The sequence below is a fragment of the Pezoporus flaviventris genome, unplaced genomic scaffold (assembly GCF_033815535.1).
Source record: "Pezoporus flaviventris isolate CSIRO_AGI_PZ_B2104156 unplaced genomic scaffold, CSIRO_AGI_Pfla_v1 ptg000072l, whole genome shotgun sequence".
In the NCBI taxonomy this organism is placed as follows: domain Eukaryota; kingdom Metazoa; phylum Chordata; class Aves; order Psittaciformes; family Psittacidae; genus Pezoporus; species Pezoporus flaviventris.
In genome coordinates, this window is record NW_026892620.1 from 1,169,834 (window position 1) to 1,194,663 (window position 24,830).

A 24,830-nucleotide genomic window follows, 5' to 3' on the forward strand; every position below is an offset into this window, starting at 1 on the left:
GTTAATAAACAGATTTATGTCACAGCATTTTCATTTATAAATAAGCACACAAAAATATGCAGAGGTCTCATAGCAATTACACTATCTGCAGTTATGAGCAAAAGTGTCAGGAAAAAACAGGCATTTGGCAATATGACACTGAATAGCAATACCGGGACAATACTGAATGTTTCCATTACTCAGTTTAGTAATGAAAGCTAATGGTCCTGTCTGCTGTCACTGTATGCCAGAGTAGTCCTGGAAACAAATACTGGGTATGCAGTTAAAGAGATACAAACTGTAATTGAATATTCAAAAATAAAAGTCACATTAATAATAGATTCTTGTTAATCACACAATAAGCCATTGTGACAGATACTATCAGTGCAAAACATTTAATTTACCAACCCATTTGAAATGCATGATCTGGGATGGTTTTCAGTCACGCAGAACATTGTAGGGTAATGAATGCCTATACCAAGACCAAACAAAAAGTATTGTGCCTTACTGAACTATATGTATATGTGGAGACCTTGAGCAAGGGTAATGATAACCATTAATAATGAGCTAACTTTCATTTCTAAATCAAGGCACTTCCTACAAATAAAGATGGGAATGGATACATTACATTTGTTTGGCCTGCATCCTATCTCACCTATGCAGTAGCCAGCAGTGGCTTACATATAAATATTTTGTATGGATGAGTACTAAACTTCTAGATAGGTAGCAGAGTACTTGTAATTTACAGTCATTAAGGCATCAAGAAGTTGCTTTTCTAAATACAGGTCCACCAGGTTATATATATGCAGCTGAAACAGAGGTTCTGTGACAAGGAAGAGCGCTCACATTGGTGGTATCATGTGGATTGCATAAGAAGATGCATTATAGCAGGCTGCTGCAGGCCTTGAAAGCATACAACTTCTTTCAAGTCTTCACACCTTTTCTGTCCATATTTGGCCTCCTAAGCTGTCACTAAGGACAGGTCATAATGAAAAGGTTTGTATCATGTGTATTTATTTGTTCTGCTATAGCTAAGACTGGCCCCAGGCAATTGTTCTAATGTTTTTGTCTCATTGTCCTTATATAATTTCTCCTTATGATTTTGTGTTGTTTTTTACAGTTATTGCAAAGGCCAAATGGCTGCAGTTTCATTGTGCTGAAGAGCTAGCACAAATATGTAGGGACACATAGACCCTGTTCTGGAGAGTTATTCACATGCACCCAACAAAGAGAACATATGCAAAGGTATAAGGGATAAAACAGCAAGACAATGGCAAGCATTCTTACAGGCAAGCTAAGCACACAACTTCTGAGGTTCAGCTTATATTTCTGCTTTTAAAAATACAATAATAAATGCCAACTTAGGCCTCTTAATTACCCTGTCTTATAGACCTAACAAGAACAGCGGAACAAGGAAAGGGATATCATTGTTTCCTGCACCAGGGGACAGGACAGGTGGCAGATCAGTCAAAAATTGTCTATTGGGTGTCTTAGACTACCTTGGGCACTTATACAAAATGGAGCTTTGATAATATTGTTCTGGTTCAGGACAGCTGGGCAAGCAGCCAGAGCAGGAGCAAGTGAAGGTGGTGGAAAGCAAGTGGAATAGACCTCCTTTGTCCTCCAATCACCCACTTGTTGCCTGGCCATAAGTATGTCAATGCATCTCTCTTTGCTTTTCTTCATCTTATCTATCTTGTTTTGATCTAAGCTCTCTAAGACAACATCTCTTCCTGTGTGTCTGCAATGTGCCTAAGGATATCTAAATTTGTATGGAATACCTACATACTGCTGTAATATAAATAATAATAGAAGTAATAGATATATCCGTAACCTTCTGCTTTGACCGCCATTTCCCTATTACAATACTAATAGCAATATTAATTTGAAAGCTGGCTGTTCTTTGGCTATTGCTTGTTCTGAGTAATGTCTGGCAGGTTTTATATAAGCTTGTGAATGCAATGTGGTGTTTACAATTCAACGTGCAGAAGTATTTCCTGTAGTAGAGGATTCATAAAGCTGTCATGTTGCTGTGCAAAGACACTTTCTTCCAAACGCTGTATTTCGCACCATGTTGGCCACTAAATTGGCAATTGTTAATTTGTTATGATAATATTATTGCTTAGAGAGGCATTTCATTTCACATGAGCTTCCTTTTTCCAGCATTCCTGTGTTTGACAGGGAAATTAGAAACATCTTAGAAGCTTACAAATTCAGTGCTCTGGCTCAATTCCTGAAATGATCCCTTCTTTAATGAAATGTGAAACCTGTGGGATTAGCAGGTAATGAACTTTGTAGTTGTTAGTTTCTCCAGGTTGTTTTTAAGGTCTGTGCTATTGCTTTTATAATTTATCTGTGTTTTCATTATCTGAGACTCAGGGGTTTACTGTGTACACCTGATCTGGTAGATATTTGAGTTCCATTGCTGGCACTTTCAAAATAAAGAATTGCAAATACTGAGATGTCTCTTTGAAACCAATTATTAAAGAAACCTTGAAGTAACAACACAAGTCCTAGTCAGCCTGTCAAACATATGCTGCCAGTACCATAAGTTAATACTAATCCAGTGTTAGAAAACAACCTTTCCTTGCCTTTTGTAGTGCATAACTTTAATGTTAATAGGGTTTTTCATATGCATGTAATTAACCAAACAGGAAAACAAAACAAAACTCAACCCCCAAATACAATAGCATTTTTCACATGGTTCCCAGATTAGTTACCCAACTGGCTAAGACTGAACGTCTTCTCTTTGTAGACCTTGGCTTGAGTTTTGCACATGGATGGCTGTCTAGAACACTGAAACAGTTCTGAGAACAATGCAGTGGTAAATGGCATACTTACACATAAGCTTGTAGATACATAGATAAAGAACTTAATTAGAACATTGTGAACCCACATATATTTTAAGGTATTTTTAAAAGACTTGAAACATAGAATATTTGAAATATATTGGCTCATAATAACAGAACAAAAATTCATAAACTTCAAGAACTTCACAAATTCATAGACTTCTCATGCCGTAGTTCCATGTCTTGCAGAATTTTTTAAATTATCCAAAGAGCAATAAGTGTAAGTGAAATATCAGCAATACCTTCCCAACAACTATCAGGAATTCCATAGTAAGCATATTGTGTGTAAATATACACACAATTAAAATATTTTGTTACATTACTGCAATTCTTTTCCTCCAAAATAATATGGATGATACACAGATATTCTCTTCAGAGAAAAGCTGTTACAACAAAAACTTAGTTCAAAACATACCAGAGAGTGATTATTTGTCTTCACTCTCCAAGACCCAACTGAAGAAGAAATGCTTTGCAAGTAAGTCAATCATTTTGTATAGATATCAAAGTGAAATCAAGAGGGAGAATGAAGTGCAAATCACCAACATCAATTCTGAACTTGTCGCAGTCAAAATCTGCAATGCAAGGTCAGTGCAGGGGAAAATGAAAAATATTAGATGCTGAAGGTCTTGCTTCCAATAAATAAAACATCCTGATGCAGATTGGTCCCAGTTGGCAATTACATGAACTGATTGGCAAATTACACACTGCCACCACCCACAGTTCATAAAAGCATTTGAGGAGGGTTAGTTTAGTTTCTGTAGTGCTTTTGCCTGACCATATTAATATTAATGAGCTCTGACAAACCCTAACATCTCAGGCAGGTCTAAGTTAATTTTGTTTCTGTAAAACAATTCCAAAATAATTCTGAGCAAATCAGGGGCACTTGAAATTGACACTGAAGAAAGGAGAGAGTCAGCAAAACTTCAGAAGGCAGACATTGGCCTGTTTAGGAGACTGATTGGCAATGTCCCTTGAGAAGCAGTCCTGAAGGGCAAAGGAGTCCAGGATGGCTGGACATTCTCCAAGAAGGAAATCTCAAAGGCACAGCAGCAGGCTGTCACTGTCCCCATGTGCAGAAAGATGAGCCGGTGGGGAAGACTGGCCTGGCTGAACAGAGAGCTTTGGCTGGAACTCAGGGAAGAAGGAAAGTTTATGACCTTCATAAGAAGGGGCAGGCCACTCAGGAGGACTACGAGGATGTCATGAGGTTATGCAGGCAGAAAATTAGAAGGGACAAAACCCAACTAGAGCTTAATCAGGTTGCTGTCATAAAAGACAATCAAAAATGTTTCTCTAAATACATTATCAACAAAAGGAAGGCTAAGGAGAATCTCCATCCTTTACTGGATGTGGGGGAAACATAGTGACAAAGGATGAGTAAAAGGATGAGGTACTCAATGCCTTCTTCAATGCCTCAGTCTTTAATAGTCAGACAAGTGGTTCTACAGGTACTCAGCCCCCTGAGCTGGAAAACAGGGGTAAGCAGCAGAATGAAGCACCCAGAGTCCAATGGGAAACAGTCAGCGGCCTGCTACACCACTTACACACAAGCAAGTCTATTTCTCAGCAGGCAACACAAATGGATTGTTAGCTCAAGTTGGACGGATATTTAAAATCTGATTTTCTTAAGGCACTAGCAAGACCCTGCAAGTTGTTGAGACAATGCCTGACATCACTACACAGAAGAAATAAAGCAATTTATAGGTCCATCCTACTTTATATACTCTGCCATTTAGACAGCTCTTACAGAGATTCTTCACAGATCTGAAAAAAGGCTTCTGAGTCGCTGAAATTGGAGAGAGTGCAATATGAACAGTACAGCTTTGTTTCAAAAAACCTATTTATCATGCAAAATGGGATGAAATGAATTCATCAGCTCACCTTAGGCAGAGCTGCAAAAGCAAACTGTTAGAAAGATTGACGAAGGAGATGCTCTGAAGGGCACTTCCAGAACTGCAAATCATAGTACTGAGAACCTGTGGCATCAGGAATTGAGTTTTAGATGTGGGTTGTCATGTTGCATAAAAAAGTTATTATTTGTCACACATACTTGAGGCCTTTGTCTTCTGTTCATGTAAATACTGCATCTTATGTTTCCCCATCAATGGATATTACTAGAGGTACCTTCCCACGGGCCAGTACTGTAGAGAGCAAAGGTAAAATGCCTAAAACTTTGAGATGGCCATTTTAATGCTAGCTAAGTGCTTCACTCACAGCCAGGGGAAAGTTACACACTTACAACCTTCTTTCTTGCAGGTTCGTGTATCTGCATCTTGCTCTCTACAAGCCTGGATTTATTGCTCATTTTAAATAGCTGTTCTGTTCCAAGTCCATGGTAGGATGCTTTCACATCCCTTTTTTCTGCTTTCAAATTCCTTAATACTGAAAGTCCTGAACATATACTGTGCTATTAATAATAGGGAGATTGGAATGCTTCTTGTATAAAGTTGGGGTTTTTCTCAAGTTAGTTTTCTGTTTACATTTCTTAGGAAAATATATATTCTCCACCTGAAAATATCATCTTGACACAGGAGACTGCACTAATCAAGTAGTTTAATTATCAAAGTGCAATACCATGAGACAAATATGCTTGGCATTTATATGTTTTGTGCACTATTTTAAAACGATAGCAGAATTGTGTCCAGAGCTTCTATTGAGACCTAAAGCTTTTTTTTTTTTTTTTCTCCTGCAAAGTTTATTGCCAAATGCTTGTGTTGAAGGCATTTTCCAGGATGGTTTCTGATTTTGGTTATTTTATTCTCATGGATCCATTTTTCTAAACCACTCTCCAACACTCCTTACAACTGCTGTTCATGGGTGATCTGCACATGCAAGCAGTAGACTCAGCAAGACCTTGGCTTGCAAACAAATTTTACCAATAAACAACTAAAAGAGCAATTTTGTTAAAGCAAATAAACTGCCATGCAACCATAAGTGGTTTTATTGTTAGAAGATCTGTAATTATTTGTTTGTTTTCCAAAGATGATTCATTAACCAACATTAACGACCCATGGGGAGATATGTGTGTTATATATCCAAGATATTGATACTATGCTGATAGCTGAATGGGGACATCGCAACGCATTTTTGCAGCTACAGACTTTAAATACAGAAGGGGAAACAGACAAATGTCTCCCTGAGGGGCTTTTAAGAAGCAGAAATCTTAATGAGCTCATCTCTTCTAAAACCGGAATACCTGCCTGGGGACAGACAACGTGAATGGCAGAGGAATCACCCGGTTATGTTTCTGTTCAGGCTTAGCATCCAGCTAAGCTCATCATATGTTTGATATCACACAATGCAAAATGCACCAAGGCAAGACTGAGCAAGGCAGGGGTTATATTAACCTAAAGCAACATTTTGTTTTCTAGTCATTCCTGTAAAAGTTGAGAATGCAAACTCTTCAAACAAAGTAGGTTTTCTGCTTCTTTTGCAGTTGTTTATCCCACTTAGTCTTCAGCTGCAAATATGACTTTTAGAAACCTTGGATGTTTCTGCAGCAGCTAAGGAAGTGAGTAGTGTTTGGTTTGTAAAATTTAATCATGCCTGGTCAGAAATACAACATCCACTAAACCACTGACTTTTTGTTACCTCTCAAACTCTATAAATGCACAATATTATCATCTTGGACCTTAATTCTTTCTGTGGAAAAAAAAAACATATTAAACACAGATTTATGTTTTTTAATTGGCTTCTGGGAAGTATTTATAAACCCTTGAACACATAATGCTAAAAATCTGCATGTGTGCCTCTCTGTTAATCAACTCAGTATATGTTTGTGACAAAAACTGTTAATCTGGAATATTTCAAGTTCTTTACAAATCCAGTTATCCTCACAAATGAGATATGTTTAAAAGCTTGTTCTGTGAGCATCCTGCTAAATGTCTTTCAATATGGACAGTAGTTCCTCCAAGGGTCAGTTTAGCCTGTATGATGTGAGTTGGTTTTGTTTTCTTTTTCGTTTCTACTCAGCAGTCCAGAGACTTGATGATTCACTTGCTCCATTAGATGTTCAGGGTGGTGCATTAAACATCAGTAATTTTTAAATTGAGATGTGGGGGAAGGAATCTTTTTTTATCTATTAACTGGCCTTCGGAAAGGGAAGACTGCCTCCTACAGAAAACAAGTAATGGTTGTGGGGCTTCAATGCAAAATCCCAGCTGTAGCCTTTAGGCCAGGGCAAGAAAGGGGGGTTGTGTTTGCCCAAGCTGCTATGCCTTAAGGAAACATGAACTGAACAGAATATGTCTATGAAACTGTAGCCTAAGTATATGCCTGGCTCTTTTTTTTCTTCAGCATCCCTTATCTATAGATAGAGAACAGACCCACAGCTCAGTATTCAGAGATCAGAATCCTTTTCCTTTTATTTCATGGTATGCATTGTCCTGCTGTCTGCTGGTCTTTTATCACAGTAAAGCCTCAGCTCGGCATCTCACCATTGCTCAGCCTCGCTGCTTGATACCTACCTTCCTTGGGGTCTGCCATCAGCCAAAAAAGCAGGTGTCTCATCCCCTTGCTAGATCTCCATACAGTCAGCATCTCACAGGCACTGCAGGCACATAGAAGCAAGCAGATAGTCCCTGGCTCCCCAGTTTTATGCTAGGTGATGCAGTGACACTGTAGAAATGCCTAGGCTACAGTCCACAGGTATGGTCAAGTGTCTTGCAGAGAGCTAAAACATACTGTAATTTTCACAATACTGCTGTGGCTTGTATGGCATAATTTCTAAGTTTGCTCTGTCTACAAAGAGAACCAAGTCAGATTAATAAAAAAAAAAAAAGAGAGATAAAAACCCAAAACAAAACATGGGTGTGGGCAATCTACCAAACGGGCATGTGAATACCACTGTGGGCACAAACATGCATGTCAGAGAGAAAAAGTACCAAGAGAACAAAAGTGTTGTTTTACAGTAGTGCTGCTGTCTCTGTTCCTCCAGCTGATTTCTCTGTGACTTCTTAAATTGCCAGCAACATTGCATGTAGATGTATTCTTATTTTTTTCACACCAGTGTTTCCTACTTTTTTAGCTTTCAAACTCATTTTATGACCATTTCAATCATGTGCTCCAGCTGGAGACCTATCACTGACTAACAACCGTGAGAGCTGTTTTCACATAAACTAGGCAAAAGTCCAGCATACAACTTAGATGTAGTTATTCGGACTGAGTTCGTGACCTGAAGGAGCTCACTGTGGCTCTGCTGCTTGTACCTGTAGCTCTTAAGTCATTACAGGGCTGAAGACTATACCAAGTACAGAGCAAATTGGATGCAGTTTATCCCCCTTCATCCTACTTAGAGCTAAATGGAATAAACCAGCACAGCAGGAGTAAATGAGCCATGGCAAAACTGATGTTAACCTCCACTCCCCTGATTTGGCAGCCAGGCACTAGGGCAGGAGACAAGATAATTCCTGTCAGCTCCTGCAGTCTCTGTAATGCAATTTGACAAATCAAATAGATAGCTCTTATTAATGTAACTAAATGAATTATCGTAAATGGGAGAGGTGGACATTGATCTGATTTCACGTATGCATTTTGCTTCGGAGGAAGGGAGAGCAGCCTTAAATTCAAGCTGCTGCTGCCTGAGGTACGAAGTCACTGTAATGAATCAGTTCTGTAGTATCAGTATCCCCAAACCACCCATTTAACACCAATATCAATAAAGATAAAAGGGAAATACAGAAGAGCACTGTGGATACAGAGCTATCAGTGTTCATACTTGGACATTCAAGTGAATATTCAGGGTCAGCTTTTTCCTAAATATGAATATCTGTTTTGCTTTCCTGGTGGTGGAATAGGACTAACAAGGATGCGTACATGTTATCTATTTTGTTGAATATTAAAATTCTGATGAAAGACTATATTCCTTAATAATAGCACTTCCTACATAAACTGCTTAAATAATATATTTCACAGCACATAAGGTGCAAATACATAGATAGCGTCCCCAGAGAAAGCATCCAAGTCCAGGTCTCTAAAATCAGGCACAGCAATTCATAGTCTAAGGAAACATTAATATTCCTGCTGTGTTATCAGGGCTGGGACACAGGAATAGCCAAGTGTCAAACCTGGATATTTGATTTGAAAATGTACTTTCTTACATCTTCATATTTTCACAAATTAGGTCTAGAAAGCTACAGGGGAGCTTATGTTCTCCTTCTCTCTTGTCTATGCCCAGAGACAAAAATCCCACTATATAGATGCCAAGTACACTGATGCTGGCTGAAGAACAGCATGAAAGACCTTCTTGAAACCTTGTAATGTGATGGACTTCTGAGAAAGGAGATTAAGCAACTCTTGGCTTCATAGAGCTGTCTTTCAAGGTAGGACTAGCAACATATCTTGCTGAGCCACTATGCTGAATATGTGAGATTCTCTCAAGTGGTTCAGCTATAATGGTTCAGCTTTCTGCATGCTGCAAACTGGTGATGTGTTTTCTTTTGTATCAATCAAATACAACACTTTCCCTGTTCGTATGTGCAAAAATATTTGTAGGGTATTTTTTATTCCTACCAAACAGAAAGGTTTCATTTCATTTTTGCATTTATTTTGATTTATTTAATTTGTTTACCAGTGAGTATCCGATTTAAAGTGGCAATTTTTATTCAAGGTTTTTTTTTAAATCATTTTTCTAAAATCATAGTGGAAGAGTGCTAGTGAAGACTTTTTCCCCAAGTATGGCATGTACAAATGACATCCATGTCTCACAAGTGTTAGGGAAAAAGTGTGTCTGAGAGTTCAAAATTAGCTTAGATTTCTTTTACTAAAGGTGTTTGATTTGAAAGTATCTCATGCATCAGCTCATTGTTATAATGAAGATTGTCCACACACAAGAAGAGAAACCCACTCTTTTACCAGTTTTGAAAGTTCTGGACAAGGTTACATCTGAAGATCTTTCTCAACAATTTGGCAAAGTGACCCTTTAAAGACAGAAGTCCTGGTTGCGAAGAAGGGGGAATCACAGCTGTCAAAAAAGCACATCCTCCCAGCACAGAGACCTCTGCTGCTACTGACAGTCTCCATCAATCTGCGAGTTTCATCTAATTTCAGTAGGAAGTTGTGCAAGAAGCATAAGCAGCAGGTAACTCTGAAAAGAAAGCATTATTTTCCCTCTCTCATCTTCTGTATTTCTTTGGAAGGATATGACAATGACCATTGAAATAAAGAAATCAGCAGGACTGTAGTGGGAGAGAAAACCCAGTTTCTCAAAGTGAGTCCATGAAATGAACCTTACAGTTGCCTTGCTTCCCCCCCTGTTTTGTGTTTCTGGTACAGAGAAAACAGTTCTGTTACTCAGGCAAAGGTACACATCCCCCTCTCAATTTTGAAAAAAATGTGATCATTACCCAGCTATCTTTTGCAGAATGAGTTATTGATATCTGTTTGCTGATCCAATAAACTGTGTTGTAGCACACCAGGGACCTTGGATTACTTCTGACTTCATCTCTGCTTTATGTACTATAAAGATGCCTATTCCCTCAACGACCAGTGCTAACAGACCTTCCTAAAATATTGCTGGGCAAATTGCATGGCCTCTCAGATTTAATTAACTGTTGAAGACAGCGTATCTCAAATTAGTTTCTAAAATGGACCTGGGGCAAACACTGAAGCAGATGAATGACAGTGTTACTTACCAGAGTAAGTCATCAGTGTGTATAGCTTAAACGTTGCCTGATCAGTCTGATGGTAAGGTGGAAATTCACTATTCCTAAGGAGGACATGAAGGGAAAATAAGAAAACGAAATCTGAATGTAGCCTCCACTTCAGAAAGTCCCTACACCCCTAATTGTGGTGTAGACAGATTCCAACACGGAAAGGATCTCTTTGCCTCTTTCATATCAATATTCATTGGTCTGCTGCTCACTGCTGCCAGAAACGCATCTGCCTTTAAGTGCTCTGCATGTGTGTGTGTATGTGCATATGTTTGTACATGTATATATATGTATCTATATATATTTTAGCCTGGAAAAAAGACCCTAAACCTTAAGAAACACTGATGGGAAGAAAAGGAAAAGAAAAAAGGAAAGGAAAGGGAAGGAAAGGAAAGGAAAGGAAAGGAAAGGAAAGGAAAGGAAAGGAAAGGAAAAAAAGAATAAAAAACTCAAATGAGATACCCCTAAAACTCAAATGGGTCTGCTCAGGGTGGCTTAATATGTTCCTGTTTGTTCTCTACTAGTGAAGTCACCAGGAAGAGTAAAATCTCATCAGGTGGAGCAAGCAGTACCTCAACCACTACTAGTGGTCACCATGGAAACAGGAATAAAACTATGGATTTACCCTTTCCCACCATGCTCTTCTTTTGGAGAGATGTCATTTTAGGCACAGAGGCCAGGGTCTTGGGGTATCTTCATGTTGCAGAAGAATGCTGAGCAGCTTTGAGCAATACCACAGAAAGAGGAGGTCTGAGCAGCAGACCTAAAACATAAATGATGGAGTTTGCTAAAGCTGGCTTTGAATAAGGAATCCCACAGGTCGCTACTGTATAGCGAGCTTTCACATTCCCAGGTGCTGGAAGATCAAACCAGAAGTAAGACTTTGTATTAATTTGTGATTATGTCCAAGTGAAGAGTTAGGTGCTGTCTGCTTGTCTAATGCAAGAGCTAGAACAAGGGACAGCAGAGATAAACTGGATCTGTAACACTTTAGATACCTCTCTGATCTGGGGAGATGGGAAATTACATCCTGATACATTTACAGTGTTCTGTTGCAGTGAATCACTTCAGTTCTTCTCTGTGCTACTCAATTAAGTAAAGGAGTTCTGATCTTATGCTGCGTGGTCTGGATGTTTTCTTTCCCTGACAGCAAAAACTACTTCAGCCGTAAACTGTATGGGAGACAGTAAAGTTGATGACTTGCCTGCTTGAAATAAAAATGCAAAAGCTAGCACCTAAAATTTTACTGGCTCTCAATGCCAAGGTCAGACTGAAAGAGCCAAAGGCTTTATTAGCAATCTTTACTGCTCAAAGCACTAGAAATTGGGAGAGAAGCAATAATCTGTATTTTCATTGGGTTAGAGGTTCCCTTGGGATGAAAGTATGTATGTGTATTTTCAACAAAAATCCAGCACTGAGCTCATTGCTGTGCCTAGGGAGACAGCATCTGGATAGCATTATTTCACTGTGTTCATCCCTCTTATTCATTTTCCCCCCCCGTAAATAGTATTCACCATAAAAGGTTGTATCTTGAATTTATGGTTTTGTTTTATGTTTTCCTATGTAGAAATACTAGTTGAATAAGCCATTAAAGCATATTATACTTATTATTTAATCTTCTGCTCCCTTTGGCTGTGTTTCACCTGATGGGCTTGGGAATGCTTTCAAACATCTGTGCGCTGCTGCTTTTGCCCTTATCAACTGCTGCATATCTATGAGCAAGGCAGGCACACAGCCTTCTTCCACTCCACCATGCACTGTTTCTACAGACAGAGAGGCAAATTGCTCAATAGGTGGTTGCCATGACATACTCTTTTCCTAGTCCCATTTCAGACAGCTGAGGACCCAGAACCCTGAGAGGTATTTGAGTGCATAGTTACCACTCAGTTGTGGTGAGAAAAAGGATCTGCTTGTTGGCTCTGACCCAAACAGCACATCCTTAAACAATATGTCCTTTAAAGGCTGGGGAATTTGGCTTCTGTAAGAACCTGTGGCCATTTGACAGCTGCCCAAAGGATTTGGAGAGCCAGCTGGTGGTGTGCCAGGCCTTCCGTCTTCTTTAAATTGTTTCTCTTTACTGAACTATCTTACAGAAAGTGCCAAGTATCTCCAGTAAGTCTTAGTCTTTCAGGTCTTAGCAATACCTCTCTCAGCAAACTAAAGAATAAATGAGCATTAATTGCATTTGTCTGGCTTGTCCCCCTGCCAGACATGGCTCCTTGACCATCATAGTCATGAGTTTCACTTCATAACAGACTACCCCATAGTTTTCCAACTAATCAGGCAGTGTGGTGAGCAGCAGAGCACTGGCATGTTGTTCTCCAGAATAGTGGGACACAGCTGCCCAGCAGCTGGAATCCAGAGTTACCAATACAAAATCTGTTTTCTACCAAAAAAAAAAGTAAAAAAAGATCTAATGCATTCTACTGAGTGTTCACTAGTTGGTTTAACAGTTTATCTGTGCATTTCACATGGAAGTATATAAAACCTCGCTTCTGGATTAAATATCCTTCTAGATATCTGGAACTCTGCCCACTTGCAAGTATTTTCCTGCAAATTTGCAGGTGTGGCTTGAGCCTAGTGATACTGAGGGGCTGCTCTGGTTTCTGTTAGGCATGTCAAACCGAACAATGGACAGTATTTAGTCACAGTACAGGGCCTGTCAGCAGAAGCTGACAAATTTCTCTCTGAGTGCTTATGTATAATTTTTGCAATTAAATAGGCCCAAGTCTGTTTTAGAATTATATAGTGCTCTTCAAAAGACATGAGTCTGTTGTCCATATTACCTGTCCTGCAGAAGATAAGACAGCTGAGGGGAAGAGAGGGATCCAACGTTTGGGTCTCTGTGGTACAGAGCTCCAGAGAGGCTCTGCATGCATGAAGAGAGCAGCTTAGAAAAACTGGGTTTTTTCCACTGTGAAGGGGAAAGAGGGGTGAGCCAGAGCTTTTTCAAAGTGAGAGACACCAACATAACTTCTGTACTGTTATGATCTAAATGCTGCCCTGGGTGTCTTAGGGTGAGTGTGAGATCATGCAGAATCTCCAGAGAAGAGAAGCATCCCAATAATTCATCCTAGACAACCAGAAAAAGTGATGGATGTTGCACTGACCACAACAGGTTTCCAAAGAACAGCAGTGTCATTAGAGCAGGAACATGTTTTGCCTCAGCTCCCAGGGACTAATAGAATTAGCTCTGAGAAAGGCACCCCTTGATGAGATACCTGAGAAAAATGAGGTATAGAATTGTTGCTCTCTCTTTTACTTGCATTTCAATGGTTGGATTTCTGTTTGTCAGGTAGTCACGAGTTAAGAGACCATTAGAACGTCTTAGTCTGTCTCAAACAGTATTATATTCTTCAGCAAAATTTTTGTATTCATCTGCCTTCCAACCCATTGGCTTCACTCCCAAGGGGAAGTCGAGACATAGGTCTGGCAATAGCTCTTCATTTGTACTGTATTGTTGGGAAAATGAGATCATCTTCATGCATTCAGAGCTCTAACGAAGCTTCACCAACACCTGTTGCTTTAAATAAGCCTATTTTGCACAATGCAATGTTATGTAGAAATAGTTCAGATAGCCTAAAAAAATGGGTACAGTAACAGAAGCAATCTAGATGTAGCTGCACAGTTCACTGCCTAAGCTAATGAAATCTTTTGCTGGGGCAAGGTTGCTTTCAGCTACCTCTAAATTTAATCTCCTTCTGTTATCCCCAGAGCTAAAGCAAGGGCTGTTACCCAAGAAGGAAGACTGTGGATAGCAAGAAGGCAAGGACAATATGACTAGTTGGAAAAAATAAATTTCACAACATCTCCAAGTGTCTCTCTGCAATACTGAGGTGTGAGATGTAGCCATACCAGTCAGGTCATAGAAATACAAAATGATAGAATAGCTTGGGTTAGAAGGCACCTTTAAAGGTCATCTAGTCCAACCCCACACACAATAAGCAGTCACATGTTCGATTAGGTCAGGTTGCTCAGAGCCCTATCCAACCTGATCTTGAATGTTTCCAGGGATGTGGCATCCACCACCTTTCTGAGCAATCTGTTCCAGTGTTTCAACACCTTCATAGTCAAAAATTTCTTCCTTATATCTAGTCCCTTGGGTTTCTTTCAAATCCAGTTGAGGGTGAGGCTGTTCTTATGAGTGTTGATCTGAACTCACAAAAGCTCATCTCCTAAAGGCTGGAACTCCAGATGTTATTCTCTTTCTGGTTCATTCTGTTGGACATTATTCATCACATGGATGCAGTGCAACCTCCTCAGAATCATCAGCTTAGAGTAAAACCCCTAGAGAATGGAAAAGCTAAAGTGAAAAATCAATGTTTACAAAGAGAACACTATGGTAAAACTGAGTGTTTAAAGTATAGCAAACATATTTAAGAGTATAGAATGATTCAACTGCGACAAGCCAGTGGGAATACTTACACTGGAACAAGTGCACTTGGTTTAATGGATTATGGTTACTACCACCCTGACATGTGCTATCTGCAGTTCATCACACTAAATTCATTTACAGAACTAATGGGCAGTGCCATTGCCATGGACACACATGGCTGAGCAAAAGGAATACAGATCTAAGCAGGTCCAGCAGTGCTTCAGATGCTGCTTTTAAATGTATTAAATAGGGCACAGCAAGAGTCAAAGTAATCTTTGATTTGTTGCTCCTTGGACTGATTTCCTTTTGCTGGGTCCACTCTTGAATACGTATAAGAGTATGAAGGAATGAAAGGAAAAGCGGATAGTTTATAAAAGCCATATGTTAATAATTCTTTTCCAGACTCCTTAATATAACAAGGTGCCAACTATCAGGCTTTCATGTCATCTTGTTATCCCCCTTCTAAAACCCTGAATCATTAAGTAGCCTGCTTGTATCCTTCACTTCAAAACAAGGAGTTATTTCACAATTCCTCTTAGCATGTGTGCTTCTCAGAATACTAGGATTAACTTGTCAGTGCTTAAAAATTAAATGCTTTTCCAAAGGCCTATCATATGAGCCACCTTTACTGAAATGGGGTTTGCATGCATCCCATAGCTCTGCCAGATTGAGCAGAAGATATTAGATACACTAATTTGATAGTATCCATCCAGCCAATGTAATAATGCCATTTATCATGCTGTAACACAAAGCTCCCAAATTACTTTACAAAACAGTTACAACTCACAAGGAAAAAAATGCATAAAAGCATTTTACCTTTAGCTTTTGCAATCTGGTTTCCATTTGTTTCACACAAAGGTTTACACCCTCTTTTATTGATAACTATGTAGAACATTGCCTTGTAATAAATAGTCTAATCCAATACGTGACATCAACATATGACAACATAATGTCGAGAATCATATATTTCTCAAGTTAATCATTCAGGTTGCTATGCAGTCATAATAGTGAAATTATTTCATAAACAAATATGTGACTCACAAATATTCATAAGGCTATTCTTCCTCCTTAGTATGAAACATATCTGAGATATCCAGCTGGGAATGTTGCTTGAAAATAAAGACGTCTAAAGATTTCTTGCATTCATCTTAAAAGGGTATTTTTCATATTTAATGATTTACCCCATTTCCTACTAGTAATTTGTCTGTCATGTAAGCTTATCTGAAGATTAAACTTATTATTAATTATATATATTTATAAATATCTATATTTTATATTATATAAGTATAATATATAACATAAAATATATAGAAATAATATATATTAACTTATTATTATATATACAATTATATAATGCATTAAAAATAATACTAATCCTTAATCCTGATACATTCAAATGTTTGCAGACAATCATCATATTTCTCCAGGTCCCAGCATTATTTTCCAAGTTACCAATATTTAACTCTCTGGCTTTCCCTCAAATTCAATACTTCTTGTCCCCAGCTAAAAATTTCATCTCCTTTAAAATACTCTCTGTATTTAGCTCCAAAATGTCACTGCTGACATTAATATTATCACTAGTTATAGAAATATGGAATTTCTTCACATTCTGTTCATAGAACCCCAACTCTTATATCATATTCTCACTTGTCATAAAATGGTGGGGCTTCATCAATTCATACCCATCAAGGACTGCTATAGTTGTTCTAATTTCTTGCTAAAAGAAATGCAGCAACTATTGCACATTTTAGATTGGGAAAGTACAATTGAGTCCTGTTTTCTGTGTCTAGCATCACATGAGTTAATCTGATCAGATGTAGAAAGTAAACAATCAAAGTTGATTTCTTAACAGTAAAAAACCCACAGTAAAAAAACCCAGATTAATTATGTGATTTCATACATAGTTATGTATATATGCCCACGCATATATGTATGCCCACAATCCTATATGTACGATCCTAGTCCTGCAATTTTCTTCTGTGTGAAAAATTCACTCAACAGTGATCATCAGGCTTTTGTGCTCCAGTAACAACAGCTCCTGTCATTAAGATTTAGGGTGCATGGGGCATTTGTAATGGAATTATAAAATCTATTTGTAAAAGAATGATTGATTCAATTCATTACCAGCTTTCAGTATAAAATAAAAATTTTCCGAACCCTAGGAAAGAAGTCATGAGGCAAATCCAAGTGATAATAAATCTCTTATATAAATGGTAACAAAATGGAGTCAACATGCAAAATTCACTCTGCATTGCCATGTTAAATACACTATAAATAAAGCATATTTTCATTTTCACTAAGTAACAATTCAATGAGTTAAAATAATTCAATGTAGCTGAAAATGCTTAAAAGCTAGCTGTAGCAGAGTGCACAGTAAAGGTCCTTATTGACTGATTAGCAATTTGTTTCTACAAACACTGCACAGTAGTTGTCCTACTTTGCAGCAGGCTATTAGAGCCTAATGAAAAATGTGCGTTTTCATTAGAGTTAATGGTCTTGAACAGAAGACCTATGCTTCTACGAGGCCTTATTCTGTACTTAAATTATGGTTTTGTGTCTGTGATTATAGCTGATGTACCTTGTTTGTATAATATATGCATATTGCAGTTTTGTGTTACAGTGTGACTCCAGTGAACATGAGGAACAGAATTTGCTGCTCTCAGATGGTGAAGGCACTGTCCTGTTAGACGAGGGAGCAAGACTCTGTCAGCAAATGGGCTGAGGCCTAAATGGCAAAAAAAAACAAGCATATTTTCCTTTAGCTGGATGTTTTCTGCTTTTGCCATTTTGGGCTCTCACTGGACATAAAAACTTCAACACAGGAAGTGATCTGTTGTACAGGAAGTTGAAGTTAAGAAGTGACATAATAAGGAATCGTGCAGTAGGTGAAGTTCAGGATTACTGAGAGACCACCACGTGGGCTGGAGATAGAGCTGCACTGGGTACTAGCACAGCTAACAGCAGCTAGTCTTGTACAAATCCACGGTAACAAAAAGCTAAAGATAATCTAAATAGCCAAGTAAAACACAAGAGGTTTTATTTTACTGCTTAACAGATGATAACAGAGGCAGCGAGACCACAGCTAAGTGATCTTCCCAAGTCTTATCTGAACCATCCATAATACTTTCTTCTTCTATCCTATTTCTACTACCTTACCTTAATACTGTTCTGTTTTGTAATACTAGGTAGCATGTTTTGCACACTATTCCATTTAAATCTTCCAAAATCAGCTGGTCATTTTCACATTTGCACTACCAGCAAGATGTTTCTTACAATCTTTAGTGTCTACATTTTTTGCATCAGTCATTGCAGATTTCCAGTTACACCTTAGTAAGCATACATTGGGCTGATTTTTGAGTGGAGCTGCATGTTTTCCTTCATACGTTATTTCATACCTTTTTGGGTATGATTTGAGATTACATGGGTCCAGACTAAGCAAGTAAATCTTTGAGTTAACGTGAGTATGAGAAGACATATAAGTGTAGGTGTACACACAGGTTATATGGTTTTTGCATCTGACCAGTTGTTTACCTGATTTGGCTTCATGTGTTTGGAGCTAGTTTTCACAGACATCTTTGGTCTACATACACATAAATTACATGACATATACATATATATATGCCTGACTTTAGATTTGCCTTTATTTTCCTTCAGCTTTTCTTACATCCTGAGAACTGCAATGCCTAGTCTTTATCCACTTCTGGTTCACAGTTAAAGTGGAATTCCCAGAACCTGTTATCCTAAATAATAACAGAACTGTCACTTTTCCTCCATTTCTCCTTTTTCATTCCTTAGGGATGATTTCTGGAGTGTTCTTTATTTTCTTGTCTTCTGTTTACTCTTCACTTTTCTTTCACTTCTTCAACTGAAACAGGATTTGTAATGATAATGATGGTAACAATAACAGAACTGAATGTGACGATTTTTTTGTGCTCTGAAGATTTTGCTTCCTGTAAAAAATTGCTATTGATTGTTCATCAAGGTATCCGCAGCAAGTCATTATTTATATCCACTCCAGTTCAGACTTCTGAGAGGGAATTACGTGGCTGATGATGTAAACAAGTGTTCTGTATTTGGAATGTTATCTTTTGATTGCTAAGCTTCTTACAAGAAACTATTTAATTAACTTCTTAATTCTTGATCTTTTTGTTAAGAATCAAAACTTCTGAAGTCAATCTCAATGAAATAAGTATCTGTTTTCTTAAAACAAGAAACATATGAAGGGAAGAGGACATTCTCACCCTGTCTGAATGCACTGAGCACCTCAGTTTCATGACTACCATCAGGTAGTTATAAACCCATAAACACAATCCATACCCTCTAACTCTGCAACTGATAGAGCAAATCTCTACACCTGTTGATAAAACATTGCCTTTAGCCCTTGTGTGTGTGGTTACATCCAAAACATTCATTTAACCTAAAATTTTCTCTAGTCTCCAACTGAAAAGTGAGCAGCAGCAGTGGCTAAACTGTGATCAGAGGATGACTGGTTGTAGTCCAAGGACTGCTAATAATGTATACTGAGCAGTGCAACGTAGCAACCTGTCAGTTCTTCTCCAGTGAGCCACAAGTGTTTCAGAGCATTTATAATGATCTGTTGACCTGGGAACTGATGTTTCAGGGCAAGCTTATTCATACTGAACACAAAAATACCTGGATCAAACCAGCACATGCTGAAAACGCAAGCTCCTCAGTTCTCTCCATAGGTGCTGTTCATTTGCAGTACAGAAGGCTTCTGCCTTCTTATTCTTCTTCTCTTATTTTAATAAACTTTGCATAATAATCAAAATACAGCACGTCTTCCTCTGAAGCTGGAATCCTCAAAAGTCTTCTCATTCTGCCACTTGCATTGTTCCCACTGCTTCAGCTTCTACTCACAGCTGTAATGGCTGGACATCTTTTTGCAACAAAAGCCTATGCAAACACCATGTCTTAAAAAACACACTATGGAGATTTCATAGGCAATTACATTAACTGAGAATATAAATTATATCAACAGAACTGATTTACTCATCCTGATTTTCCAAGTATCACCTGGCACAGGGCTTCTCAATCTCTTTTAATTAGGACCACTGGTCTTTATGAAAATTGCGTAGGCCAGCTTATGCTGTGCTGTCTCTGTAGCTTTTATTTACAACCAAAAGGAAATCAGACTTGGTTTTGTTTAATTTTGCACGTTACCTACATTTGCTAGCTTACTTGCATGCAAGTTTCTATGTACGGAAAAGCATAAAGCTTTTTACAATTATTGCTTCAGTTGTGTTACACATTGCCTGACAATGTCTCATACAGTTGAATAAACACTAACCTATGGCCTTCAAAGGTATGAATGAAGAATTAGTCACTGATTCAAATTATTTGTGATATAAGCACAGACACAGAGGTCTGACACACACCAACAGGACTACAAGAAAGAAGACATGGTAGCAAGGTAAGGCATGTTTATAGGCAGGAGCTTGAGTCAACATCTTAATTTGGGGTAGGTTGGAATTAGGAGGTGACTAAGCCATGGAAATTTTCCCCAGTTCTTAACATGAGTTGGGGAGGTTCCTGATCAAAGGTACAGAGGGTTTTCTTGCCCACTCCCAACTTATCAGGATGAATCTATTACCAACCCTGCAGAAAGGGATCCTTTGGTTTGGGAAATGTTTTGTTTTCACTCGAAAAAGAACATGGAAAATTTGGGGTTTTACATGCTCCCTTTTGGGGTAAAGGGAGAATATACCTTTCACTTCCATGTAATGCTATTCAGTGTTAAAACTGTATCTGAAGTCTCAAAGGGAAATTGGGAGTAGTCATCTTTGCTGTCTGTTCAGAGTTACTCCTAAAGCTGAGTTTGCTCAAGCCATCAGGCTTATCCTGCAATACCTAGGGAATTCTCTATTTCAATAAATTTTGTAGCTTAAATAATAATACGAAAGTTGTTTCTCCTTTTCTGTCTAATAATTCTCTCAACAGAACTTGTACATTTGAAATCACAGTTTTGCATTATCTTTAACTCAGCATGGTTTTTATGCTCCGTGCAGGAGAAGCTCTTCAGTTCTACAATGCCTGTTCTTTCAGGGCCACGTTATTCTCCATGCACATGAAGTTTGTTAGAAGCTACACATCTCAGAGAAAACTAACATGATAAATATGTCTGAGCTGCTGTCTTCTCTGACAATGTAGATGTTTTCTTTGCTTATAATCTCTATTATTTTATAAAAAGTGAGAGGAAGAAGAGGCTGTTACTAATTTTTAACCCATTACATTTCCAGAAACTGACATCTGGTTTCATGCTTTCTTGAAAGAAGGGTAGTCATAGAATAATATTCCCAATGGCTAATAGCTAGGCTGGCTTTCTGCAATGAACTTGGTTGACCTTCAAAGAAAAAGAAAATTGCATTATGCCAGAGTCCAGATGCCCAGCCTTTTTCCACAACAACTCTTGCTTATATAGAAGCTTAAGGATATGAGGCTGCTAAAGGAAATCCTAGAGAGATTACAGGACATATGACGCTATGTAAAACCTTAAAATATAGAGGACGAAAGAACCCCCTGTAATTTTCTTATACACATATATCTGCTGCTTGGTTGATATTGTTATAATGCATCTTAAATTGCTACTGTTAATTTAGTGCATTACTCATCAATTACTTACAGCTAGACACAGAAGCATTTATCATAAGCATTAGAAGAGAAGAAAAATGGCTCCTACTAATACTATTGTGTGTTATTTTGCTACATAATGTGACCCAAGCCATTAGTCACCGATGTATTTCTTTTTTGAAAGAACAAAAGATCAGTTATACAGTTGCCCAACAAAATTATGAAATATACTTATTTTCTTCTGCATAACACAAGCTGACAGTCACAACACAAGTCTTTCTTGCACCCTGAATCTGTAACTTTTATCAGAAGACCAGAAAAGTCTGCTTCCTCTAATGTGGTCCTTTTCCCTCTCTTCTGCCTCCCAAAGAGCACCTAACAGTGTGCAAGGATATGTATACTAAAGGAACTGTTATACTGGCCAGGAGAAGGCGGCTGCTGCATTGTGTGAAGCTCAGGATCACAGAGTTGCTGAAGCTGGAAAGCGCTGCTGGAGAGTGTCTAGTCCAAGACCCAGCTGAAGCAGGGCAGCTGCAGGACATTGCCCAGGACCATGTCCAGTTGGGCCTTGGATATCTCCAAGAGTGGAGACTCCACAGCCTCTCTGGGCAACCTATGCCAGTGTTTGACCTCTCCCACTGTAAAAAAAGAAAAAAAAATTCTTTAATTTAAATAGGATTTCCTGTATTTCTGCTTGTGCCTGTTGCCTGTTGGTCCGTCAGTGTGCAGCACAGAGATGAGCCTGGCTCTGCCTTCTTTAGTTCCACTACCCCCACCTCCAATTCATGTAATTTAGGCACATGAGTAAGATCCCCTGACCTGTGTCTTCTCCAGGCTGAACAGTCTCAGCATCTCATAGAAATGACACTCCAATCTTTAACCATCTTTGTGTCTCTCTGTTGGACTAAGTCCAGTACATTCATGTGTCCCTCATACTGGGCTCAGCACTCCAGGTGTGGCCTCCACAGTGCTGCGTGGAAGGGGAAGGATCACCTCCCTCGACCTGCTGGCCACGCTCTTTCTAATTCAGCCTAGGATGTCATTGGCTTTCTCTGCCAGAATGGCATATTGCTGGATCACCGTCAACTTCACTGTTCTCTAGGAGTCCCATGTCCTTCTTTGCAAAGTTGCTGTTGTGCTATTTTAGCTAAATGTACATGACTGTCTACTGCGCATGCTGGAATGAGAGAAATAATGCCATGGGAAGCATAGGATTCTTACGATATTCACAAACTGAGCAGGTGCTTTATGTCACAGTTTTTACTCACTGTGGAAAAAAAAAAAAGCAAATAAATGCTCTCTTGTGAACACATTTTGTTAGGACCCAAGCTCAGTGCCCAAACCCTCCTGCTCTGTCTGTGGCTAGAGCTGGATGGGGCTCTTTCACCTCTCAGTAAGCGGGTTATGATGAGGCATGAATGGTAATTTGCTGTCTTAAATAAACAAATAAGTGAGTGACGACTGTGCAAACAGAGTATGCAAGTTATAGTTTGCCTGGAGAGATTTAATTTCTCCACTGAACATTCTCATTCGCAGCATCTGAGCTTTGTAGCCCAGTGATTAATCTTCCTGAACACCAGGCTGCCTGTAACAGGTTCTGGACGTTCCTATCTGGAGTGTGCAGCATTGTTAATTAGCAAATCCACAGACCATCTGACGTGCGTGATTCCTAAATGAACCTGATTTATTAAGTATTCTTATTAATGACTTTGCAGTCAGATGATACACAGAAATATTATGAGTAAAGCCATTGGCTACACCAAGGAAGAATAATTAATCTTGAAAATAAGCCAGTAGGGAGTGGGATATAAATCAAAGTATCTGCTACATGTCACCCCAAGTCTAAAGGAAAATTTTTGCTGTCTTTGGTTGAATGGCCTGTAGTAAAGCTCAGCCATGTTTGCAGCAATGTCCGAATACTGTATGATATGGAAAGAATTTATAGATCCCCATATATTTGATGAAGCAAAAGTTGCAGTGATCAGATTACTGTTTTTTGCAGACAAATACCAACACAAATAATGTATTCTACAATATTATAGTAATCAACTTTTGCCTAAGTAAGTGTATGATGGATGTTCTATTTACCTGTAGTATTTAGTATCTGGCCATTTGATGGATTGGATTTACCTATGTTTTTAATGCAAAGGACTGCATAAGGACTCATCTGTGCTAAAAGGTATTAGCATAATGCCCTGACTGCATAAAACATAGAAATCAATAAAAGCATGGTTTGATGCTACTAGCAATTAAAATATTGTAAACAAATGAGACAGATAACAGAATAATAGAAGTTCCCAGAATTTGAAAGACACAACTCTGAGTGTCTCCCTTATCACTCTGATGGAATTCAAGTAGGAACCAAGGAGGCACTTCGTATTTTGAAATATAATAGGTATAATATATAGAAAATTTTCTATCTAAGTTTCATCTTACTGTAACACTGAAAATAGTTCATTCACTTATCGCACCACCTAGCCACTGGTTCTGCAACTGTCCAGAAAGACAAGGAGGCCACTGTACAGGAGAAATAGTGTTTCCCAGAATACACTACCAATGAACCCTGAATTAGATGCTGGTCAAGTTCAAACGCATGCTCTGACTCTGATGGACGACAGGAACTGTTCATAGCTATCTGGTTTTAGTGTATAGGTATTAACATTTTGCTACATGTCCGTTAATAATCATGGATGGATGCAAGAAATCTAAACAACATCATTACGAACTGAAGGTATTTAATGCCCTGATGATGGGAATAGGAAAGGCAGAAAGCCTCAAAACCAGCTCATGTTTCTTGATTCTTCTTTCTTAATAAAGCCTGTCACTACTGGGAGCTAAAAAAGGTATAAAAATGTACATTGAGACTGCTACTCTGTTTTGTCTTCAACAGATTTGCGCTGTATATCTACTCTTACAATATTCACAAAGTAAACAGGTGCCTTATGTCACAGTTTTTACTCACTGAAGAAAAAAATGCATATAAATGCTCTCTCGTGAACACGTTTTGTTAGGACCTATCACACAGTGACTTGTTAAGAATGTACTTCTAATGCAGTAGCTCCAGCCATTTAAAATTGTCTAGCAGTACAAAGCAATTTGCAGCATTCCATAAATATTTACACAGAGATCTCATAAGAGGTTTCTTCAGACCTTGAAGAATGGTGGTAGCAGCCTGGCTCTGCCCACCATCAGAAGGATGCGGATAGAATCTTGCAAACCACAGGTATGCGATTAGAAAAGTTCTAAGTTACTCTGGAGTATAGCTCAGCACACAAAAGTCACAGTCAGGGACAGTATCAAGTATTCCAGGTCACTGCTAAAGTTAATACCTCAGGATAACTACTCCAGAATTGGCCCAAACAGAGCTACCACTTGCTTTTATTTTGAGAC